The sequence below is a fragment of the Bufo bufo genome, chromosome 1, assembly GCF_905171765.1.
Source record: "Bufo bufo chromosome 1, aBufBuf1.1, whole genome shotgun sequence".
Classification (NCBI taxonomy): Eukaryota; Metazoa; Chordata; class Amphibia; order Anura; family Bufonidae; genus Bufo; species Bufo bufo.
This window is the reverse complement of record NC_053389.1, coordinates 750,150,123-750,173,055: the sequence shown is the minus strand read 5'-3', so window position 1 is coordinate 750,173,055 and position 22,933 is coordinate 750,150,123.

Genomic DNA, 22,933 nt, shown 5'->3' with positions numbered 1-22,933 from the left:
CATTAAAAAAACATCCCCTTCCTGTGCCAGCCCACCATGCGTATTCTGTACGCCAGTGCCTCCTAAGCACCAAACTAATGAATGTAATAAAATGTTTTTATTGTTATTTTAGCTGCGATCTAATGCTTGATTAAAACCGACCTGACCACTGTAAGTCTTCATTATTTGCATTTGTTGCTTACTTCCAAGGCATTTTATTAGCTTTGCTTATTAATGGTATTTTCTAAAAGCAATGCGTATGCAGAATGGCAGAACTGACCATGAGCGGCGCAGAACCTGTTCATAGAAAGCCCATAGAATACAGCGGGTGAGACTTCTCTGTCCAGGGTTCGCTTTATAGTATAGATTGGAACGTGGATTGTATCTCCACCACAGTCATCGTGTGACCACAGCGACAGCTGAATTTAAAAAATTACTCTATGGGTACTGTCAACTGTCAGTATATAGTATCATAAAGCATACCCATGAAACAATTTACTGTTATCCTTGGTATTGCAATTGGAAGTTCATAAAAGCATATTGTTCATGGTAATGGAAATATTAAGAGGAAACCCAAGACACTTTGTTTTCTTGAAGTGTCCTCATCTTAGGGTAAGAGCTGCTGAGACCTTGCCGCAAAGCAGAAATGTGATTTAATAGATGCATAATTGCAAGGCTAAAGGCTATGTTGCGGAGAGGCTGACCTTACCCTAGTGCAGAGCAGTATAATAGAGATTAAACTATTCACCAGTCTTAACTTCAGCCATATATTTCTATCTGAAATGAGACAACCACAGCAGCTGATTTGGGTGACCACCATGTCCACCATAACCCAATTCTCCTGGAGTACTGAAGAACAAATCTGCCTAGTACAGTGGTTATCTGATGAATACTGTACGGAATTAGATACATTTGCATTCAAGACCAGGATTGGACTGGTCCTTCGGAAAATCAGAGGATCCTCTAGTGGCCCTGAAACAATGTATCCCTAACACTATGAGAAAAGGGCTCCTTGGTACCACCAAAGAAAACTATTCTTGAGGCCCAACCGCTATATAATCAATAAAGTCTAATAGTTTTTTAATCAAAGAAATAGACCCGAGTTGACAAGTACACCATTTGAAGTTGACTTTGGAGCCACTAGAGTCTATTTCTTGTGGGTTGGTTCACAAATCACTTATTTGACCTTAATAATGCCACTCTGTGGTCTGATGCTGCTGCCACCTCCACACTATGTCACCTTGCCACTCTGTGGTCTCCTGATGCTGCTGCCACCTCCACACTATGTCACCTTGCCACTCTGTGGTCTCCTGATGCTGCTGCCACCTCCACACTATGTCACCTTGCCACTCGGTGGTCTCCTGATGCTGCTGCTACCTCAACACTATGTCACCTTGCCACTCTGTGGCCTCCTCATGCTGCTGCTGCCACCTCCACACGAAGTCATTGGGCCACTCTGTGGACTTCTCATGCTGTTCCCAGCCTCCCCACTTCATGACTGGGCCACTATTTAGCCTTTTTTGCCTGGTTGACATCATCATTTATTTGACCCTTCTTCTGGTCTGTCAGAAGGAAGGAAAAATGAGACACACAACGGATCCTGTCTGTGTAGCAGCTGTAAGGCCTGTATGGTCCCATCAGAATTGGCTTATGATTTGGTAGCCAAAAGCAGGAGTGGGTACAAAACACAGAAGACATGCAAATATTCCATTCACGTGTCATCTCTGTTTTGGATCCACTCCTGTATTTTTATATTTTTGCATTAGCAATACTGATGGATTACTGACTAAATGCTGACCGAGTGAAGGCGGATGCTCCACAGACAGGATCCGTTTTTTGGGGGGTTATTGTTCTGACGGATCAGAGGAAGGGCAAATAATCAGTGACGTCAACACAAACTTACTGCTGACACCCTCTCCACTCTGTCCGGGGGCTCTCCTTGTATAAGTGTTTAATAGAACAGGTTCTGTAGTTATCTATGTGGAATCAGATGACGACGGTGTAAAAGAAGTGCGCTTCTTCACGCTACAGTAGGATCTTGGGCCTCTGCACGGTTCTTTATACCTGGTGCTAACCTCGACCTGTAAGGCTGAGTTCACACTTGAGTTATTTGGTCAGTCTTGGCCCCGTAACTACCCAAATAAGTGAAGTGTGCAGTGATTCTAAGAGCGACGCCTGTCATCTGCAAGTCATACTGACTCACAGTATTATTTCACTACCACAGCAGACTCCCTATGTGTGTTACTGCAAGGCACAGTGTTCTACACCACTATACAGGCTCTCTGCAGCCAGGAAATAGCCGTTTAACGCGATTTGCCACAAATTAATTCGGATCGAATCGTTTCAGAAAATTCGGCGGGCCGACTGAATCAATTTTTTTCGAAATTCGCTCATCTCTGGTAATGAACAGCACGGCTAAGTAGCCCGCAGCTGCCTTTCATTTAACTAATGAAGACCGCACTGTATAGTCAATCTGCATTATTAATGGCCGCGCGGCAACTTTAATATCGCTGCTCGGCCACAATCCGACCAGATCACGACCGTGCCATGTGGTCGTACCCTACATGGGTAGGGTGCATTCACTGGTGGGTCTGGTCAATTCCCCAAATTTACCTGGTAAGTATGCCATAGTAACAGGAAGATGTCATGGCCTCTACTGGTTCCCACTCTCCCTAGGCCCCATAGATCCGTTTCTATGGTATGAGCGCATTCGATTTCTTAACATTGCTACTTACGATCCCTATACTGGTGTTTCTCTCGTTCTATCCACTACTCTTAGGACATAATCACTCCTTGCCTGTCACCTCTTTGATTCATGCCCATCACAGGAGGCAATTGACCTGTCCATATTAGCAGCGGAACAGCAGTAGCCAGTAACTGAACAGGTCTGCGCCAAGGTTTTCCTGGAATAAAAGGTTATAATGTCCTAGGCTATAAGAAATGTATAGTCTGAAAAGAACATTTTCACTCAATCAATCAATAGCGGAGAGTGGTGACAATAGACTGTCCGGCATTAATCCTCAGCATCATCATTCACAGAGGACAGGTGTCTGTCTTCAACTGGATCACAAGCCAAGTTTGGAAATAATGTAATACAGTAGAGCAGCTGCAGTGCGTACTGTTGTGTCTACCACCAGGAAACAACAGCATGAGGGTGTACTGGGATATACTGGTGGCGTATAATGTAAACATAGTGGTTACTGGCACATTACTGAGCATAATGTCAATTTTGAAGATATTAAGCAAATGACAGAGAATGATACACTTGCTAATTATCTTGGAGACTTGAATGGCTTGGCAACTAAGTAGTGTATAGAGAAGATTGTGGACCTCATACCAAAGATCAAACTGGGGCCCACCTTATGGTATTGGACTTTGTCACCAAGTACAGAAGGGTCTGGTTTTTGTTTCCCTTTTTCACTCCCTTTCTCCCAGGAAAACTATGAACATGTCTGTTTCTGTGACCTCTGGTACAACTCCTTACCCCAGAGAGGAGTCTTCTACAAGTTCTTCCAATCTATTGTAAAAACATACTGGGTGGAGAGAATGGCACGTTGCACCATCGGTCAGTTCCCTCAAATTTGTTTGCTCATGTTGGCTGGACCAAGGATCTACAAATTGTTACCCTACCCATGGTCACGGGGGATGAGGCCAGAGCTTGGTGCAGTCTCTCCTGTGGGACCCATATCAATTCTAGGGATATTGCCTTTATGGTACGTACATTTTTGGTTGCTAACACAACTAGATGAAGACCTTTTGGAAAAACTTTGGCCGAAATATTTTGCTCTGCTACAGCCCCTAAGGAAGCCATAGGAGCAAAAACTGCCAAATTCAATGAATTTGTACTGTAGGCCGTACTTCTTCAGGAGAAATTGGCCAAATGCTCCTTTGGCTAACAGCTGTTCCTTCTGACTCCTCCAAACCCATTCACACTCAGTTCTGCCTAGGATGTGTTCACGGCTGCTAGACAACTAATGACAAATGTTGAAATTCAACATGCCCAATCCTTCTTTCTTCCAAGATCAACTGTTGAGGGATAGGGAGGCTGCACACACCAAAACATACCGTATTGGCTAGTTGTCTGGCCCTGCCGAAAGTTCAGGTAACCTTGCTTTAATGTGTATGGCCACCTGCATCCCCTGCTGATAGTTGTCCCAAGTCATGGGTAGTAGAGACCTTTGATGACTTGTCCATTTTGTTTCTCCTAGATCCCAGGTTTCTTGGTCTCCAGCATGGGTAATAGATGCTTGGTACTTGAAGCAATTGCAGAACTAGATGTGTCCTTCTTTACCTTTCTTGCAAAAACTGATTGTTACACTACATTATTCTGTCTAGTATCGTGAGGATGATGGTCTCTCAGCATTCATCTTGAGATATCTTGAGACAAAGGAGAAGGTAAGGAAGCACACGTTGCATGCTTGCAATCACCCTGCTTCCTAGATACCCAAAAGACATACATGTACAGAGTAAACCAGCATGGTTCTGCAATATCTGAAAGAATCAATCCATATTGTAGTTCTTGCATTCTATTCATGAGATCCAGGAGAAACAGAATATAAAAAACTACAGTATAATGTAAAGTCCAACCCAGAATGAGAGGGTTGGATATTGCTATATTTCTAGGTCGAAAACAGTGAAAATGAACTAGCAACATGAATTTCCTTTCATTATGCCTTCAGTTTAAAGGGTTTGTGTCATGAAACATTCTACATTTTACAAACCAGCCCCTGGATCTGAATACTTTTGTATTTGCATGTAATTTAAAATTTTGTATAACCAGTGAGCTATTCAATAAAATGTATCTGTATGGCGCCACCTGCTGTTTGTTATTTTCCTTATTTTCTGTCCGTCTCACTGAGCTGGTCGAACGTGCTCAGTTGAAATCTTCAGCTGCCATCAGCCATATGTTCTGTTAGAAGCTGTGTCAGTTACAGGGAGAGAGCTGCAGCAGAAAGGACACGCCTCTGAGCTGCAGCAGAAAGGACACGCCCCTGAGCTGCAGCAGAAAGGACACGCCCCTGAGCTGCAGCAGAAAGGACACACCCCTGAGCTGCCAGGCTGAAGATAATCTGTCAGAGCAATTGGAGCAGTGAATGTGGAGATCTCTGGACCCATGTGAGATACAGCGCTGGTTCTAGAAAGGTATTGCCATGCTCTATATGGTGTCTGATTTTAATTTTTTGCAAGAATCATAATAAAACCCCTTTAAGGGGGTCTCCGTGTTTCTCCCTCTGTCTTCTTAATACAAGGACTACATCCTTCATTTCATAAACCTAGGTTCTAATCATGATGATGCGGTAATACACTACCTGCAAAACCTGCAATTTACCACAGAAAGGGCACTATATGGCGACAATATAATTACTGGAGGGATTTCTACCGTCATTGCAAATACTGGGTTTTAATTCCGGTCGCATAGAATTTTATTTTAGAGAACACGAAGCAAAGAAGGAAGAATTCAATTCAGAACCCTCTGCCAACGACACGGCCACGGCACCAGATACTACTGCAATCTCTCAACGTGGCACCCGTGCCCAATGCCTGAGGATACAAAGGCCTTCACATCCATAAGGTGCAGACTGAATCCCGTCCAGCTCTCCCATAATCCTCTCCTTTCTAAAAGCAGCAATTGGCAAGCGGGAACTCTCTGGTTATTCATTAAATTCCCCTAAATTTGACGATTTTCTTCGTTATAAAGTGGCCGGGCTCGCCAGCCGTAATCTCATTAAAAAGCTGAGCAGGGTGGCTATAATTCAGTTGGCTGTTCCCATTGCTTCCCCTGTCATACTGACCTACATGACCTGGACTGTCTTCAGCTATGCGGCTGATATCTTACACAAATTCCAGTAAGCCATTAAAGAAAATCTCACTCGCATATATTACGGGCTGGAAGCTGTAGGCAGCCGTCACTTCCTTGGCACGCAGGCATGCCGGGGCGGCATAAGGGTGCTTTAGCGGTATGCTGCGGTTGGTATTGGAGCTGCCAAGTTACAAATGTAATTCATTTTGGACCCTGCAGTGTAAAGGAACGTCTGGATAGCAGCAAGAAGTCCGAAAATTACAAAATCGAAAATAGCGCGACACAGCGAGCGCCAAGCAGCAGACACATATGCTATATCTCAGTACACTAAGTAACGGGAATAGAGGTTATAAATATAGCACCGTAGGATTTTTCAGACGCAGTAGAGTTGAGTTTACTGTAGTACAACTCATAGTGATCATTTTTAAGGGGTTATTCAGGATTTTGGGCTATCTGATCGGTGGGGGTCCGACTCTCGACACCCCCACCTTTCAGCTGTTTGAACAGGCCGAGGCGTTCCAACCAAGCACAGCGCCACACATTGAATAGTGGTTGTGCTTGGTATTACAGGTCATTCCCATTCACTTGAATAAGACTGAGCTGCACCTAGGACACGCAACCGATGAATGGGACGTCACTGGCCTAGGAAAGGGCTGCAGCACTTAAAGGGGTATTCCAGTTAGATTAAAAGGGTTGGCCACCCTAAGTATCAAAAATCCAAAGTGCCCCAGAGAATAGCCAAAACCAAAGTGACATTTTTCTAACCTGTTCACCATGACGCGTTTTCCTGACCAGCTGTGTGGGAGGAGTAGCGGTAAAGTGAAAGTGAAAATCCCAGCATGCATTGCAGCAAGCATGTTCAGAGGAGCAGTCACATGACATCCCCGCCCACCTGTGTTTCCATAGAGACAAGAGCCCCTCAGATAATATCAATAAGGGTCCATTCACACATCCGCAAAATGGGTCCGCATCTGTTCGGACCCATTCATTTTTAATGGGGCCGGAACGTGCTATCCGAATACGCATTTGCGGATCCGCACTTCCTTTCCGCAAAAATATAGAGCATGTCCTATTCTTGTCCGCAATTGTGGACAAGAAAAGGCATTTTCTATGAGAGTGCCGGCGAAGTGCGGTCCGCAAAATGCGGAACGCACATTGCCGGTGTCCACGTTTTGAGGATCCGTAATTTGCGGATCCACAAAACACATACGGACAGTGAATAACTGCTGTACAGACATAGCAATAGAAGGAAGGCCCCAGTCCCAGCAGCACACAGGAATATGATGCTAATGTATCATACATATGTTACTGGGGGGGAGGGGCCCTGTTCATAAACTTGCTGTGGGGCCCGGTCATTTTTAGTTGCACCATTGGATGTAAGCCATGAACAGAATGGGGGAGATTTATCATTTCACTTGTTTCTGAAAAGTGGCGTTAGAAAGTTGCAAACTATGGGCCAGATTTATCATTCGCTCAAGTCAGAATAATGGAGTGAAAAAGTCGCAATATTTTGCGCAATCGCTTAAACTGCGCAAAAATTTTCGACTTTTATTGGCACTGCACTATGACCGCCAGTTTTCTGAAAGTGGGCGTGTTTTCTTATGTAAATTAATCTCTAGACAGAATTACTATTGCGACTATTTAAAAAGTCGCAAAAAAGTCGCAAAAAAATGCGCAATTTCACTCCAGTGAGGACCATGCTTATCTTATGCGACTTTTTAATAGAACATGCGACTTTTTCGTAAAGATGTGCGACTTTTGTAAAGCTGCTTACTGACGGATAAACTGCTACCGTCAAACCACATTTATTACAGTCTTAAAGGGCCGATCATAAATCTGACTTGGCTAAAACTGACTTTAGCCATATGTTAAAGTGGAGTGAGCTGTCAGAGTAATGATAAATCTGGCCCTATGTGTTTTTAACTGTGCCTTTAAAAAAAAAAAGGGGGCGTGACAATGGACGGGAGGGGGCGTGACCAGTTGCCCCAACAAATTTATGTTAATTTCCGCCAGTTCTCTGACTCAAATGAATCCTGAAATCCCCGGCAGCTCTGAGCCGTCATAGGTTTCTGTTTAGGCGCACGGACGGCCATAGGAGGGGGCTGTTGAGCGGGGGGGCTGCTTTGTTGCACAAGAGCTCTGATGAATAAACTTGTACAAATCGATCTGCTCACAGAGAGGAGCCTCCTGTCTGTTATCACACGACTAAGGCGACGTTCACACTAGCGTTAGCAGGGTCCGTGCTAACGCTAGCCCACGAGTGCTGCCGGAAGTCCGCTCCGGCCCCATTCACATTCACTGATGCCCAGCACACAGTGTTTTTTCTCCGACCGCCTCTCGGCATGTTTGCCGTGCTGCGGCTTCATCTCCGACCTGTCCCCATTAAAGTGAATGGGGCCGGAGCAGACTTCCGGAGGCACTCGTCGGCTACTGTTAGCCCGGATCACTGTATACAGTGTACAGGGGGTCACGGATCTCTATATGCAGTGGTGGGGGTCACATATCACCATATACAGTGTGCAGGAAGAAGAGGGCACACAATTATAGACGGTGAGACCAGTGACTACTGCTATAACTGACCTCAGCCATACTGACAGCTCACAAGGGGTTAAAGCTCCTGAACTCTTGGTCTGGCTGTAATATCCATGTCTGTGATAAGAACATAGGGCAGAGGGGCCATAAACAGCACAGACACTGGGGCTGCTCACAGTTTGTGGTCCACAGCGCTGCCCTGGCTCTGCTACATCATCACATGTTGGCAGGATCCTCTCAGTAAAGGGGAAACGGAGGGGGCAGAGCCTGCAGTCAGATCAGCCATCACAGCTTCTCCTCAGTCTCCCTAACAAGTGTCCCTTCTAAGCCCCTCCAGCCCTGCACAGCCAGGAGTGCCAGTCACAGAGGGAAAGCACTTCTGCTACAAGCAGGGTGCTTTAGGACCCAGGGAGCATCACACTCCTTCAGAGAGCAGGACAGGAGGGGGCGTGGTGAGAGCAGGACAGGAGGGGGCGTGGTGAGAGCAGGACAGGAGGGGGCGTGGTGAGAGCAGGACAGGAGGGGGGTGGTGAGAGCGGGACAGGAGGGGGCGTGGTGAGAACAGGACAGGAGGGGGCATGGTGAGAACAGGACAGGAGGGGGCGTGGTGAGAGCAGGACAGGAGGGGGGGTGGTGAGAGCAGGACAGGAGGGGGCGTGGTGAGAGCAGGACAGGAGGGGGTGTGGCGAGAGCAGGACAGGAGGGGGCGTGGTGAGAGCAGGACAGGAGGGGGCGTGGTGAGAGCAGGACAGGTGGGGGCGTGGTGAGAGCAGGACAGGAGGGGGGGGTGGTGAGAGCAGGACAGGAGGGGGCGTGGTGAGAGCAGGACAGGAGGGGGCGTGGTGAGAACAGGACAGGAGGGGGCGTGGTGAGAGCAGGACAGGAGGGGGTGGTGAGAGCAGGACAGGAGGGGGCGTGGTGAGAGCAGGACAGGAGGGGGCGTGGTGAGAGCAGGACAGGTGGGGGCGTGGTGAGAGCAGGACAGGAGGGGGGGTGGTGAGAGCAGGACAGGAGGGGGCGTGGTGAGAGCAGGACAGGAGGGGGGCGTGGTGAGAGCAGGACAGGAGGGGGCGTGGTGAGAGCAGGACAGGAGGGGGCGTGGTGAGAGCAGGACAGGTGGGGGCGTGGTGAGAGCAGGACAGGAGGGGGGGTGGTGAGAGCAGGACAGGAGGGGGCGTGGTGAGAGCAGGACAGGAGGGGGCGTGGTGAGAGCAGGACAGGAGGGGGCGTGGTGAGAGCAGGACAGGAGGGGGCGTGGTGAGAGCAGGACAGGAGGGGGCGTGGTGAGAGCAGGACAGGAGGGGGCGTGGTGAGAGCAGGACAGGAGGGGGCGTGGCGAGAGCAGGACAGGAGGGGGCGTGGCGAGAGCAGGACAGGAGGGGGCGTGGTGAGAGCAGAACAGGAGGGGGCGTGGTGAGAGCAGGACAGGAGGGGGCGTGGTGAGAGCAGGACAGGAGGGGGCGTGGTGAGAGCAGGACAGGAGGGGGCGTGGCTGCCAATAGCAGGAAAACCAGGCAGATCTGCTTAAGAAGATATATTAGTAAGTGTAATATCTCCCTACTTTCTTTATAGTTTTAATAAGTGCTAACAGAGTGGACAACCCCTTTAAGTTATCTCCTATCCGCAGCGGTAGTTCCCCCACTGTACCCCCTGCAGCTCCCCTGAAATAAACAGAGCAGGCGTTCCCGCATGCACTTGGCCACTCCATTAATTTCTATATCTGAATACAGCGCTTGGCTGTCTCCGGAATTCCCAATGAAATGAATGGAGCGGCCACATGCATTTCAGGGGGGGGGGGGGGGGGGGGGGGGGGCTGCAGGGGGTACGGGGCCCCATTCTCCTAAACAGGTGGGGGTTCTACCACTGGGACCTCCACTATCTCAGAGTTATCCCCTATCCTGTGGATAGGGGATAACTTAATCCAGTGTTTCCCAACCAGTGTGCCTCCAGATGTTGCAAAACTACAACTCCCAGCATGCCCGGACAGCCAAAGGCTGTCCGGGCATGCTGGGAGTTTTAGTTTTGCAACAGCTGGAGGCACACTGGTTGGGAAACACTGACTTAATCTAACTGGAATAGCCCTTTAAGGGAGCACCGAGGCCTCAACTAATCAGTAGGGGTGTTGGGAGTCGGACCCCATCGATCAGATATTAATGACCTATCCTGAGGATGGATCCATGCATGCCCTGTCTTGCAACTTATTAAAAGAGCACCTGTCAGCAGGATCAACCCTATTAAAGCAGACAGGGTTGATCCTGGTTGGTGCACACTGTATATACAGTTTTTCGTACAGAAAGTAACACAATGATAGGGAACTTAGTCGGTGAGCGATTAAAGCGCTGCAGAATATGTGGGCTTTATATAATTAAGTAATACATTTAAAAAAAAATACAGAAAGTTAATGTATAATGAAAAAAGTGATGCAGTTTACGCAAAACTCTACCGTGCATCTCAATATCTCACCCATTTCAAGTTCTCTCCTTGTTGCCAGTGAATGGAAACCATATCAATGACATCCAGAGCCCGTCTTGATCATGTCCAGCTATTACAAATGCAGCAACCCCTCTTGTAACGAGCATCACATCAGAACAAGAATCACTGACAGCAAGCAGAGATCCTGAAGATGACATTCATTCTACAATGTGTAACTAATCTCTCAGATGATCCATTGGCTGAATCTTGATCTAAATGGGATTTTGATCTTGAATATTAAAGGATCGGGACGGTTCGGTCTGGAAATCTCAAAAATCCGGTCAAATGAGTATAAAGCCTCGTTTCACACATCAGTGTTTGGTCAGTGATTTCCATCAGTGATTGTGAGCCCAAACCAGGATTGGAGCCTCCACAGAGATAAGGGATAAGGGAAAGATCTGCACCTGTTCTGTGTTCAGAGCCGCACCTGGTTTTGGATGGAAATCACTGACCAAACACTGACTGTGTGAATGAGGCTTAAACTGTCGGCTAAGCAGTCTCTACCGGTGCAAATGTAGCAGAGCTGAACTGGTCATGAATTATCCAGTTACCGTCCATTTATGTGAAAACGCATGAAGAAATCACAATGAACGGCACAAATTCAGCGGAATGAATGAACAGGCAAATAGGATTAGATGGCGACCATTGTGATGCTAAACCCTATCAAGCTTATTATCTGTGGCTCTCCGTGTCGCGATACGCCAGCCTATCCTCCTACATACGGAGACCGCGCTCTACAATGGGCTCCACAAGGCTCTCCTTATCCTTTTTGAAGAGTTTGCAGCTGTATAAACTGTTTAATTATGAATTAGTCGATCTTAACTTATCGCTGCTCAGCAGAGCTTGGCCAGCCGGCGCATCCGCTGGTAATTCCCTCTGCCTGGAAACAAGATCTGTCCCCATCTATTTAAAGATGACTGCCAGCCAAAAAAAAAAAAAGCCTCATTTCATAAGACAACAAACGGCGGGACGTTCATTAAAGAAGAGAGGTCTCCGCTCATAATCAAGTAGGTGAGGAGGTATCGGTTCGGCGTTGTATTAGAATCCCCTCCAGAACGTCTGCACCGTCTTGCCCCGGTGGAGAACGTCTGGCATCATCTCAAGTCATTACTGTTCTATCAGCTTCCCCTCCCCTGCTGAATTCTTAAACAGACGTTTGCATTATGGGAGATAAAGAGCAGGATTTTCTCTGCTCACAGAGTGTACCGGAGAAATATTACATCCCGCGTCCCCCCGGGGTCTATTTATTTATTGTTAAATAGCGCTAAAATTCAATTTAGCGCAGCATGTCTGATGGTAGTAGAGAGACAACGCTGGCCGGCGAGGGAATCCCGGCAGCGGCGGGCTGGCTCGGCACCATCCTTGTGCATTGATACGTTGTTCATACATTGGTGTTTACCTGTTCTCATCGCGAGATTCTCCTTATCATCGTACAAAGGGCGAGCCAGGAAAAAAAAAAAATCAGGGCTTGGTGATTTTAGAGCGTGTCGTGTTTTGAAAGCGAATCACGACACGATCTGGTAAATCAATCTGGGATAGTTGTTTCTCGGCTCCTAGAATTTAACCCTTATCACTTTCTGAGTCCTCACTTAAAGGGGTTGTCCTTCTTCAGCAAATGGCATTTATCATGTAGAGAAAGTTAAAGGGGTTGTGTCATCTCAGACAATGGGGGCGTATCGCTATGATATGCCCCCATTGTCTGATAGGTGCGGGACCCGCTCCTTTCTTTAAAATGAAGCCTAACACGAGGCCGGCAAAGTGATGGTCAGCGGTGCCAGGTCCTACCACCACCACCGTGCCTATTTTCGGAATCCCCATAGAAATGAATGGGAGTGCACCACTCTTGCATGGCCACCGCTCCCATTCATTTCTATGGGGTCAACGGAAATAGCCAAGCCAGTTCTCGGCTATTTTTGCTGGCTCCATAGAAATGAATGGAGGGCAGCAGAGCATGTGTGGGGAGCCCTTCGGGACTTTGCCAGCTCCGTTTACAAGATAGGTGCAGGTTCCACAGGTGGGACCCACACCTATCAGACAATGGGGGCATATCCTAGCTATCCCACCTGCCCTCCCCTTCCCTTCTTAGAATCACTACAGGGGCCTGCACACACTGTGAGGCTACCCTGGTTAACAATCCTTTTTTATACAGTGTTCCACCCAAGTGGGGCACACAGCCAATCATGTGTGCTCCCACTTGGTCTGGCCACTCATTGATGCAACAGAGATGATGACTGGAACTCAGCATCTTCCAGAGCCACAGCCTCACCACATTGGGCAGCCACCAGCTTTCCCAATAAACATAAAATGCAGAAATAACTCATATAACTATCCCATTATCTTCTTACATGTCAGGTGAGAGTCTGGAGGTACCCATACATATTAGATGGCCATCTGGTCCTTCTAAAATCTGCAGGTTCAGGTGATATACATCTACCATGTATGTCCAGCTTAAAGGGGTTATCCAATATCATAAACAGCCCCCACCATGTGCCGGCCCCTCAGCGTAACGCACGATGCTATGGAGTCTTGTTCCCGCCTGCCATTGGCTGTTCCCCCCCGACACCGGATGTTTTCATCCATGTACATGGAGAAGCAGCAACAGCAGTGCGGGGACCAGGAGCGGCACATGGAGCGGGGAGTGAGGTAAGTATATTCCCTCTGAGGGGCCCGGTATATGGGAGGGCTGTTTATGATATTGGATAACCCCTTTAAGGCCTCATGCGTAAACTGTGTTTATATAAACCACACTATCTGCACAATAACTTCCATGTGTACTCCACATTTTTCTCACTCATATCAACAGAAATAACTATTTTCATCTGGAGAGAGAGACCCATAGGTAATTCTCCACTGGAAAATAGACATACAAGCCAGTTCTCCTTCCCAAAGAACAAGAAACTGAGTATCTTAAGAAAAAAAACTGCCCCGGTCAGCTGAGTGGCCTTTGTCAGGGCTTGGGGTGCTCTTTCTCATTAGGTAAACCACCTGGTATGGTGGAGGAGTATTGTAGTCAACACTGCTCTGTATTTCTGGGTAAAAATATATGCAAATTAGCATATCTTATTTCTAGTGGCATCAGATAGGCTTAGTGTTCTTTAATTTTGGAAGAAAAGCCTAAGTAAGCTTAAAGAAAATCCTAAATATCTATCCCAGCTTTCCTTTATGAAAAACTACTGATTAAACAGTTTGAGGCTACAACCAAGGGAAGCCTGGTGTCAAGCATGTATGTTTATGTGGGGACCAAGATTGGCTGACAGAAATCTTGTATATGGCTGGCCTTAGGCACCAAAGTCCTTGTTTGTGAAGGGGTTACATATATTATACCAATGAAATGGGTTTTCAATGTTGACAATATTGATGTCCTATTGTAAGGTGGAGGTAGCAACCACCAAGGATATGCTTCCACCAAAAAGGAGCTTAACTACCTGGCAGTGCTGAAGAGAGAGAGACAGACCCCCCAGCTTTTGAGGTTACGATCATAGAGAGAGAGAGGGGGGAAGGGGGGCCGAGTGATCTAGCTAGGAACTAATGGTCGCTTCTTTACCCTTGTGAGTGAGGCAAGCTGAACCATGTCAGCCAGATGATGGTGTCCAGAATCTCAACCTGAGACTGAGAATAGCCAGTTTGGACGAGTGATGTGGCCAAGCAGGTTAGGAATCCACGGTGAACCATTGCCATCCTATTGTAAATGCTTGCAACCTCCATACATTCAAACCTAGAGAATTAAACTAATTTGTTTTTAGTTTGGACAGTCCCAGTCTTTTGTCTCGTTTGTGGTGCACCAGGTTTTGCACCAGGAAGCTTACTCATTTGAGGACCATACACTGTCCTTAGGATATAGTGTGAAGGTGTATAGATGGTTGTAAACAATGAAGAGGCCACAGTGCCACGACCCCTACAAGAAGTTGACCAATGGAGGTGCCGAGAGTTGGACACCAACGGATGCAGAAGACCTAATGATACATCATCAATATTGTAAACCCCAAAAACTCCTTTAAAATTGATGTTCTAGTCGGAATTGTGCCTCATTGTGCAGCTTTGTAAAAGTCACACAGTATGCTTCAAATATTGACATTCTTATGAACATGAATATCCTACATCCAAATTCTTCATGAATATTACAACGTCTAATGGGCAGGACGGTAAGGGGAACATTTTCTAGCATTAAACGCATTACTGAGTAGGTGGTAGCTTTCTGTCTGCTGGTATTGTCAAGGACTGCAGTCACAGCACAAGGCTCTTGCTGCTTCTATCCTTGGTGCTCTGCATATTTTCTACTTTAGCTGCATTAAAAACCACATGCAGGGGACATACAAGGAAAGTCTAAATGGTGGATTTCCATTATTAAGAAATAAATATTGGTTGATGAAGGCTTTCAAAAGTACTTATGTATCTAGAAGTGAATGCATAGCACAATGAGGGTGAGCTGCCAGCAAACATTTTTATGTCACAAATGGGGTAGAATGACCTGCCTCGTTCTAAATAAAGTGCTGTGAATGAGACATAAGAACAGATAAGAGAACTGTGGTAGAGTATAATTTTACAACGTACTCCTATGTATACAGGGTGGGCCATTTATATGGATACACCTTAATAAAATGGGAATGGTTGGTGATATTAACTTCCTGTTTGTGGCACATTAGTATATGTGAGGGGGGAAACTTTTCAAGATGGGTGGTGACCATGGCGGCCATTTTGAAGTCGGCCATTTTGAATCCAACTTTTGTTTTTTTTAATAGGAAGAGGGTCATGTGACACATCAAACATATTGGGAATTTCACAAGAAAAACAATGGTGTGCTTGGTTTTAACGTAACTTTATTCTTTCATGAGTTATTTACAAGTTTCTGACCACTTATAAAATGTGTTCAATGTGCTGCCCATTGTGTTGGATTGTCAATGCAACCCTCTTCTCCCACTCTTCACACACTGATAGCAACACCGCAGGAGAAATGCTAGCACAGGCTTCCAGTATCCGTAGTTTCAGGTGCTGCACATCTCGTATCTTCACAGAATAGACAATTGCCTTCAGATGACCCCAAAGATAAAAGTCTAAGGGGGTCACTGGATATGCGAAATTTCTACATGATGATGTGTTTCCCTCTTTATGCACTGAAGCTGGCACGTTCCCTGAGTTTTTCCAGCAAGATGGTGCACCACCACATTATGGGTGTCAGGTCCGAGCATTCCTAGATGAACAGTTTCCTGGAAAGTGGATTGGTCGTCGTGGGCCAGTTGAATGGCCCCCAAGGTCTCCCGATCTGACCCCCTTCGATTTTTATCTTTGGGGTCATCTGAAAGCAATTGTCTATGCTGTGAAGATACGAGATGTGCAGCACCTGAAACTACGGATACTGGAAGCCTGTGCTAGCATTTCTCCTGCGTTGTTGCTATCAGTGTGTGAAGAGTGGGAGAAGAGGGTTGCATTTACAATCCAACACAAAGGGCAGCACATTGAACACATTTTATAAGTGGTCAGAAACTTGTAAATAACTCATGAAAGAATAAAGTTACGTTAAAACCAAGTACACCATTGTTTTTCTTGTGAAATTCCCAATAAGTTTGATGTGTCACATGATCCTCTTCCTATTGAAAAAACAAAGGTTGGATTCAAAATGGCCGACTTCAAAATGGCCGCCATGGTCACCACCCATCTTGAAAAGTTTCCCCCCTCACATATACTAATGTGCCATAAACAGGAAGTTAATATCAGCAACCATTCCTATTTTATTAAGGTGTATCCATATAAATGGCCCACCCTGTACTATGTGGAAATAGACGTTATGCCTTACAAGTACATGTATAAGTATTAAGGCACAGCATGAAGCTCATTTACCAAGTTATACCAGGGCCCACCACAAGCCGGCAATAACTTTCCATTTCCAATGTTACAACCAGGAAATGATTTATATACTGGGATAATTCTGTATACAACTGGCATGATCACGGGCATAAATATACAAAGTTCTCTGTATAATAAAGTTCTGCTGTTCTGTAGGACACCTATGTGACGTAGCCACTTCTGTACTCTCTATATAGTTACACCACTGAATAAGTCTATATAGTTGCAGATTTTCACATTGTAAATTCTAGAGCTATATAATATATAATATTTTAATGGCAGATAGATAATCAAGAGCCTTTCTGTCCGATTGGAGGAATTTTACTACAAACTAATATTATCATCAGATGCACAAACCTTGGTGGCCACAGGTTCCACAGTGGACAATGACATATCATACAGGAATCTATGTATATTGTAACATACTGTAGATCATGGGTAGAGATTAGTGTTGATCGAGCACCAAAGTGCTCGGGTATTCTGTCCGAACACATCGGGATGCTCGAGTGCTCTACCGAGCACCCAAGTATAATGGAAGTCAATGGGAAAACCCAAGCATTAAACCAGACACCCCCTGCTCTGAAGAGGGGAGAGTGCCTGGTTCATAGAAAAAGGTCAGAAATTGATGGAAACACTACCGAAATGGTTCGGGAACAGCTTGGGGAAGAGGTCTGGATGCATCTTGTACACCCAGGTCGCTGCTGGGAACGATGAGTAGTACGCCACTCTTACAGATTGACAATAATACGCACAAAACCGAAGATCAATTTTAGAGGAAAAATTGTTAGGAAACATTCTTTCCTGTATATTTACTTGCATATAAAGTGCAAATGCAGCCAAAAATTACAAAGAAGAGGCACTCCGATACAACCTGTATATCACATAAAGGAGGGCCTCATTCCCATTGTGGTACAATTGTTCACGTAGTGGGACTCCTACACTCATAAAGCCTATGCACTAAGTGAAAGGGCTGCCAAAAATTACAAGGAACCGGCACTCCAATATACCCTTTGTTACACATAAAGGAGGGGATCATACACAGCCTTGAAAAATTATGATTGATGGCCTGCTGGTGACCCTCAAAAACATTTGGAGCAAGGGCCTGCTGATCTGACCACCTACAACATTATGGGCGAGGGCCTGCTGCTGCTTTGGTGACTCTAGATAACCTGGGGCCAATCGCACATCCCCGTGACGGCGACGATCCATTCGGATGTCTGCCCTATCAACTTTCATCAACTTTCAATGTTATTTTCAGTGCAAACCATGGTGACCATGGTAACGGGGAATCATGGTTTGATTCCAGAGAGGGAGCCTGAAAAACCACTACCGCTACCACATCCAAGCAAGGCAGCATGCGCGCAAATGACCTATTAGGTATAATTAGGTGAGGGCCTGCAGGTGAGCTGACCCTGTAAAAGATTTTAGGTTCGGGCCTGCAGATGAGCTGACCCTGTAAAAGATTTTAGGCGCGGGCCTGTAGGTGAGCTGACCCTGTAAAAGATTTTAGGTGTGGGCCTGCTGGTGAGCTGACCCTCTAAAAAATTATATGCGAGGGTCTGCTGGTGAGCTGACCCTGTAAAACATTGTAGTTGAGGGCCTGCTGGTGAACTGACACTGTAAAACATTATATGCGAGGGCATTATATGCGACGAATAAGCATGTTGATATGATGGAAGAGGAGAAAGAAGATGAGAAAAGGAAGATTCAACCATATAACCTTGTTTGTGGTGGAAGGGGTGCATGGGAATACAGAGTATTCAGTACATTATAAACAACACATTTAAAGTGCCTTTATGTTCAGCCGCTTTCCTCTGGTGGAGTCGAGAAGTCATGGTCAATCCAGGCCTTGTTCATTTTTATAAGAGTCAACCTGTCAGCATTTTCAGTTGACAGGCGGATACGCTTATCTGTTATAATGCCACCAGCAGCACTAAATACTCGCTCTGATAAAACACTGGCAGCAGGGAAGGCCAGCACCTCCAAGGCGTGGAGCGCCAGTTCGTGCCTCGTGTCCAGCTTGGACACCCAGTAGTTGTAAGGCACTGAGGGATCATTGAGGACGCTGACACGGTCTGCTATGTACTACTTCACCATCTTCCAAATTTTTTTACCTACTTGTGACACTAGGCCACGCATCAGGGTGAGGGTGCTGGCGGGGTGTCATGAAACTGTCCCAGGCTTTAGAGATTGTTGCCCTGCCTCTGATGGAACTGATGTGTGTTCCCCTTGTCTCCCCTCCTCGGTTGGCCAAGTTACTACGGACTCTGCCGCCAGCATTGTCAGATGAAAATTTTTGGAGCAATCTTTCAACAAGGATCTTCTGGTATTGCACTGTTTTGCTCGTCCTCTCCACCAGAGGAATGAGAGATGAGAAGTTCTCTTTGTAGCGGGAGTTGAGAAGGGTGAACAACCAGTAATCAGTGTTGTCTAAAATGCATATAACGCGCAGGTCGCGGGAAATGCAGCCAAAAATGAAGTCAGCCATGTATGCCAGAGTACCAACAGGTAAGACTTCGCTGTCGTCCTCAGGAGGATCACTCTCAATCTCCTCATCCTCCTCCTCTGCCCACCCACGCTGAACAGATTGAATGAAATTTCCATGGGTACTACCCTCTGTAGCAGAGGCAACCGTCTCCTGCTCCTCCTCCTCTTCATCGTCCAATTTGCGCTGAAAAGACGAACTGACCTTCCCAGTAACTGCATTGGTCAGGGCACGTGTGATGTTACGGCACACATGTTGGTGTAAGGGGAGAACGGCAGACCTTGAAAAATAGTGGGTAACGCGAGACGGCCGCCGACATCAGGCTGCGGAAGGCCTCAGTGTCCACAAGCTTAAATGGCAACATTTCCATGGCCAGTAATTTGTAATGCTTCACATTTAGTGCCATGGCCTTTGGGTGGGTGGCTGGGTATTTGCGCTCGCGTTCAAATGCCTGGGATAAGGACATTTGTATGCTGCGCGAGGACACAGAAGTGGATGTGGTCGCTGATGGTGCTTGCGAAGGTCCAGGTGCAGGGCAATTGGCCAGCACGTAACACAGGCGAAGAGGAGACAGTGGTGTGACCCGCAGACACAGATTGTGGACCCAGGCATTCGACCCACCTATTACGGTGCTTTGATGCCATGTGGCAGATCATGCTGGTGGTTGTGAGGTTGATAGTGTTCACGACCCTGCTCATTTTTGTATGGCATAGGTTAGGTTGCAAATTACAATTCTTTTGTCGTCGGCACTTTCCACAAAAAAGCGCCAGACTGAGTAACATCTACCCCTTGGCAAGGGAGATTTCCGAAAGGGTGTGCTCCGGGGAACAGTTGCGGGCATGTTTGATGTGGCCCACCTTCTCCCTTTTGCTACCCCACTGCCTCTTCCAGCCTGTTGCGATGCAGCAGATCCCTCCCCCTCTGTACTGCTGTCCTCGCTCAGCTTTCCACTTCATCGTCCACCACCTCCTCTTCCACTTCCTCACTCTGCTCATCCTCCTGACTTATTGACCTAACCAGTACCTCAGTGATTGACAACTGTGTCTCATCATTATCCAATTCATTAAAACGTAATTGCCGTTCTCCACCGTCATCTTCTTGTGATTGTGGATGCTCAAGAGTTTGGGAATCAGGGCACAAGATCTGTCCCTCTTCAAGGGCAAGTTTTTCTAATAAAATTATTCCTATTTCACTTCCTACACTGTCTATCCCTTTCTCAGCACAGCTGCTACATCGCACCCGATGACACATTCCAGCCAGCCAATCACTGTAATCCCAGCAGCCAACATGGCTACGGCATTACAGTGAGGGCAGTCATTTATTGGCTGCGTAGCAAAAACGTGCGGGGCGGAGACTCAAGCATTGCGTTCGGCCGAGCATGCTCGATCATCACTAGTAGAGATGAGCAAAGTTTTGAAAAATTCCACAAGAAATTTGATTTGTTACAAATTAATTTGTCACGATTAGCTATAAATCAGATATACCCAGGCTACTCTGCCTTAGGGTATGGCCACACAGAGTGCCTGTGCTGCAGACAGGTTGCGGCCATGCTGTGGTGAATAACCCATGCGGCCAATTAGCCCACAGCTGCCTTTCATTTAATAATGAAGACCGCTCTGTATAGACCTTCTTCATTGTTAATGGTCGGGCGGCACCTTTAATGCACCTTTAAACAGGAGCTGTGCCCACTTCTCCAACCCCCCAGAGCTCTCCTGCCCTACAGGTGAGAGCCCTTCTTCTGCTATCTGCTTTTCCTCCTTTTCCACATCATCTAATATCGATGAGAATATGTCATCAGGAACATCCAGCTCCTCCTCTCTCTGCATGGAGACTTTGAAGGATGATTTGGAAGAAGTAAATCCTGCAAAGGATGAGGATGGTCATCATTAAGACCTGGCCCCTCTAAGGGGTGCAGACTGGATGGTATTGGTTGACACGCTGGCAGTGGAGTAATAAAAGCTTCCCTCTTATTGGTATTAAATAACATTTATGGCTGATGTAGGAAAAGGTAAATGTAGGAATAAATAAAACTGACGTAGAATAAGTCTCCCTGCACTCTCCTTCTCTAATATTCTTCTATGATTTTATTTCAGCAACACTGTCCCTAGCGCATGAGCGCTTGCCACGTCTCTGCCTATGCCTATGCTCAGCTCACAGGACAATGGCGGAGATTGCTCGGGATGATGGTTTTATAGGACATTTATTTATTTTTTGCTACCTGCTTCCTCCACCAGGGGCAGCTCAGGAGCTTACTGTATACAGTTTTCTTGGTGTTTCGAATTTACAAGTAGTTTATAGTAAATGATTAAGCTATTTCTAGTGGCTGCTGCAGGTAGACAGTGTTTTATAAATGAGCACTAGGGATATGGAGCTCTGAATCAGAAAAAAGATTCTCCATCTAATATTAAGAGATATCTGTTCTTCCATTTCTGTGTGCAAAAAGAGTTAAGGGTTGTATTCTTTCATGTGTAACGTACACAGCTGTATCTCCCTATTGTGCACTTTATCTGTGTACCGGGCAGGGATTAGAACATACTCACAGGAGAATTTCTTGTCTTGTCCTTCTTCCATTTCATAGCACTGCTCACTTACCTGGCTAACTGGATCTCTATACTAGGTCTATCACTGTTTTCAGAAACCCTTTCATATAAAGGCTTTTTTTATTTTATTTTAAAGCTCATCATTATTTTCTACTAGTATATCTATCTACCTATCTAATATCTATCTATAAATCTGCAGTACCCCAGAGGGCTACTGCAAAAGGTTAGTTTGCTACTTTATAGGTTAAGGTCCATTTGAAGAGGCTGCAGCGCTGGCATGAGTGCTGCAGCCTCTTCACTTTTTATCTGCACGCCATCTAGCTTATTGTGCCATGCGGTGTAACTACAACTGCTCATCCCATTTACTTGAATCTAACAAGCGGTTACAATTAACGGCCTAGTAATAATTCCATTGCAATGAAGCGGTCTCAATAAGAGAGGACTATATGCCCTAGTATCACATGGTGGATATAGTGATAGAGATGTATCTTCAGACACTTTATAATGATTATACTGTTGTTACCTTTGAGCATGCTAATGATGTTGCCGGCTTATTTAACTGTCTCAGCTGACTATTCCTGATGGTTACCAGTGTCCCCAGACATCAGCAGCCCAGCTCTGCTACCCCAACCTCCTGTAGCTATCAATTCTACTTCATCACTGAGCTATTCTGTTCCCCAGTATGATGGATCAGCTCTGATACACCACTCAGATGTCTCTAGTGAATTGTATCACCTCTGATACATCACTTTACTCAGAGATTACATTCCCCAGCATGCTGCATCAACTCTCCTACATCACTGGCCATTCCAGTCTCCAGCAAACTCCATCAGTTCTACTACATCACATAGCTATTCCTTTCTCCAGTACGCTGCATCAACTCTGATAAACCATTCACCTGTCCTGGTCTCCGATGCACTGCAACAGCTCTGCTACATCACTTAGCTATCCTGGTCTCCAGAATACTGTATCAACTTTGCTACATCACTCACCTATTCTGGTCTCCAGTACACTGAATACACTCTTTTACATCACTCAGCTATTACATTCTCAAGAACACTGCATCAACTCTGCTACAGCTCATTTCCTCTCCAGTTCTTCCGAAGTGGCTCTCCAGCTATCCTCCTACCTTGCTGCACTAGCGCATTCTATCCATCCTGCACCAGACCTGCTCTTCGCGGATCCACTTCGCCATTACATCAGTATTTATATGCTCATATATTCTGCGGCATAATGTCTAATCCTACTATCAACTGGGACTGGTCAAAAAGTATATAAACCATG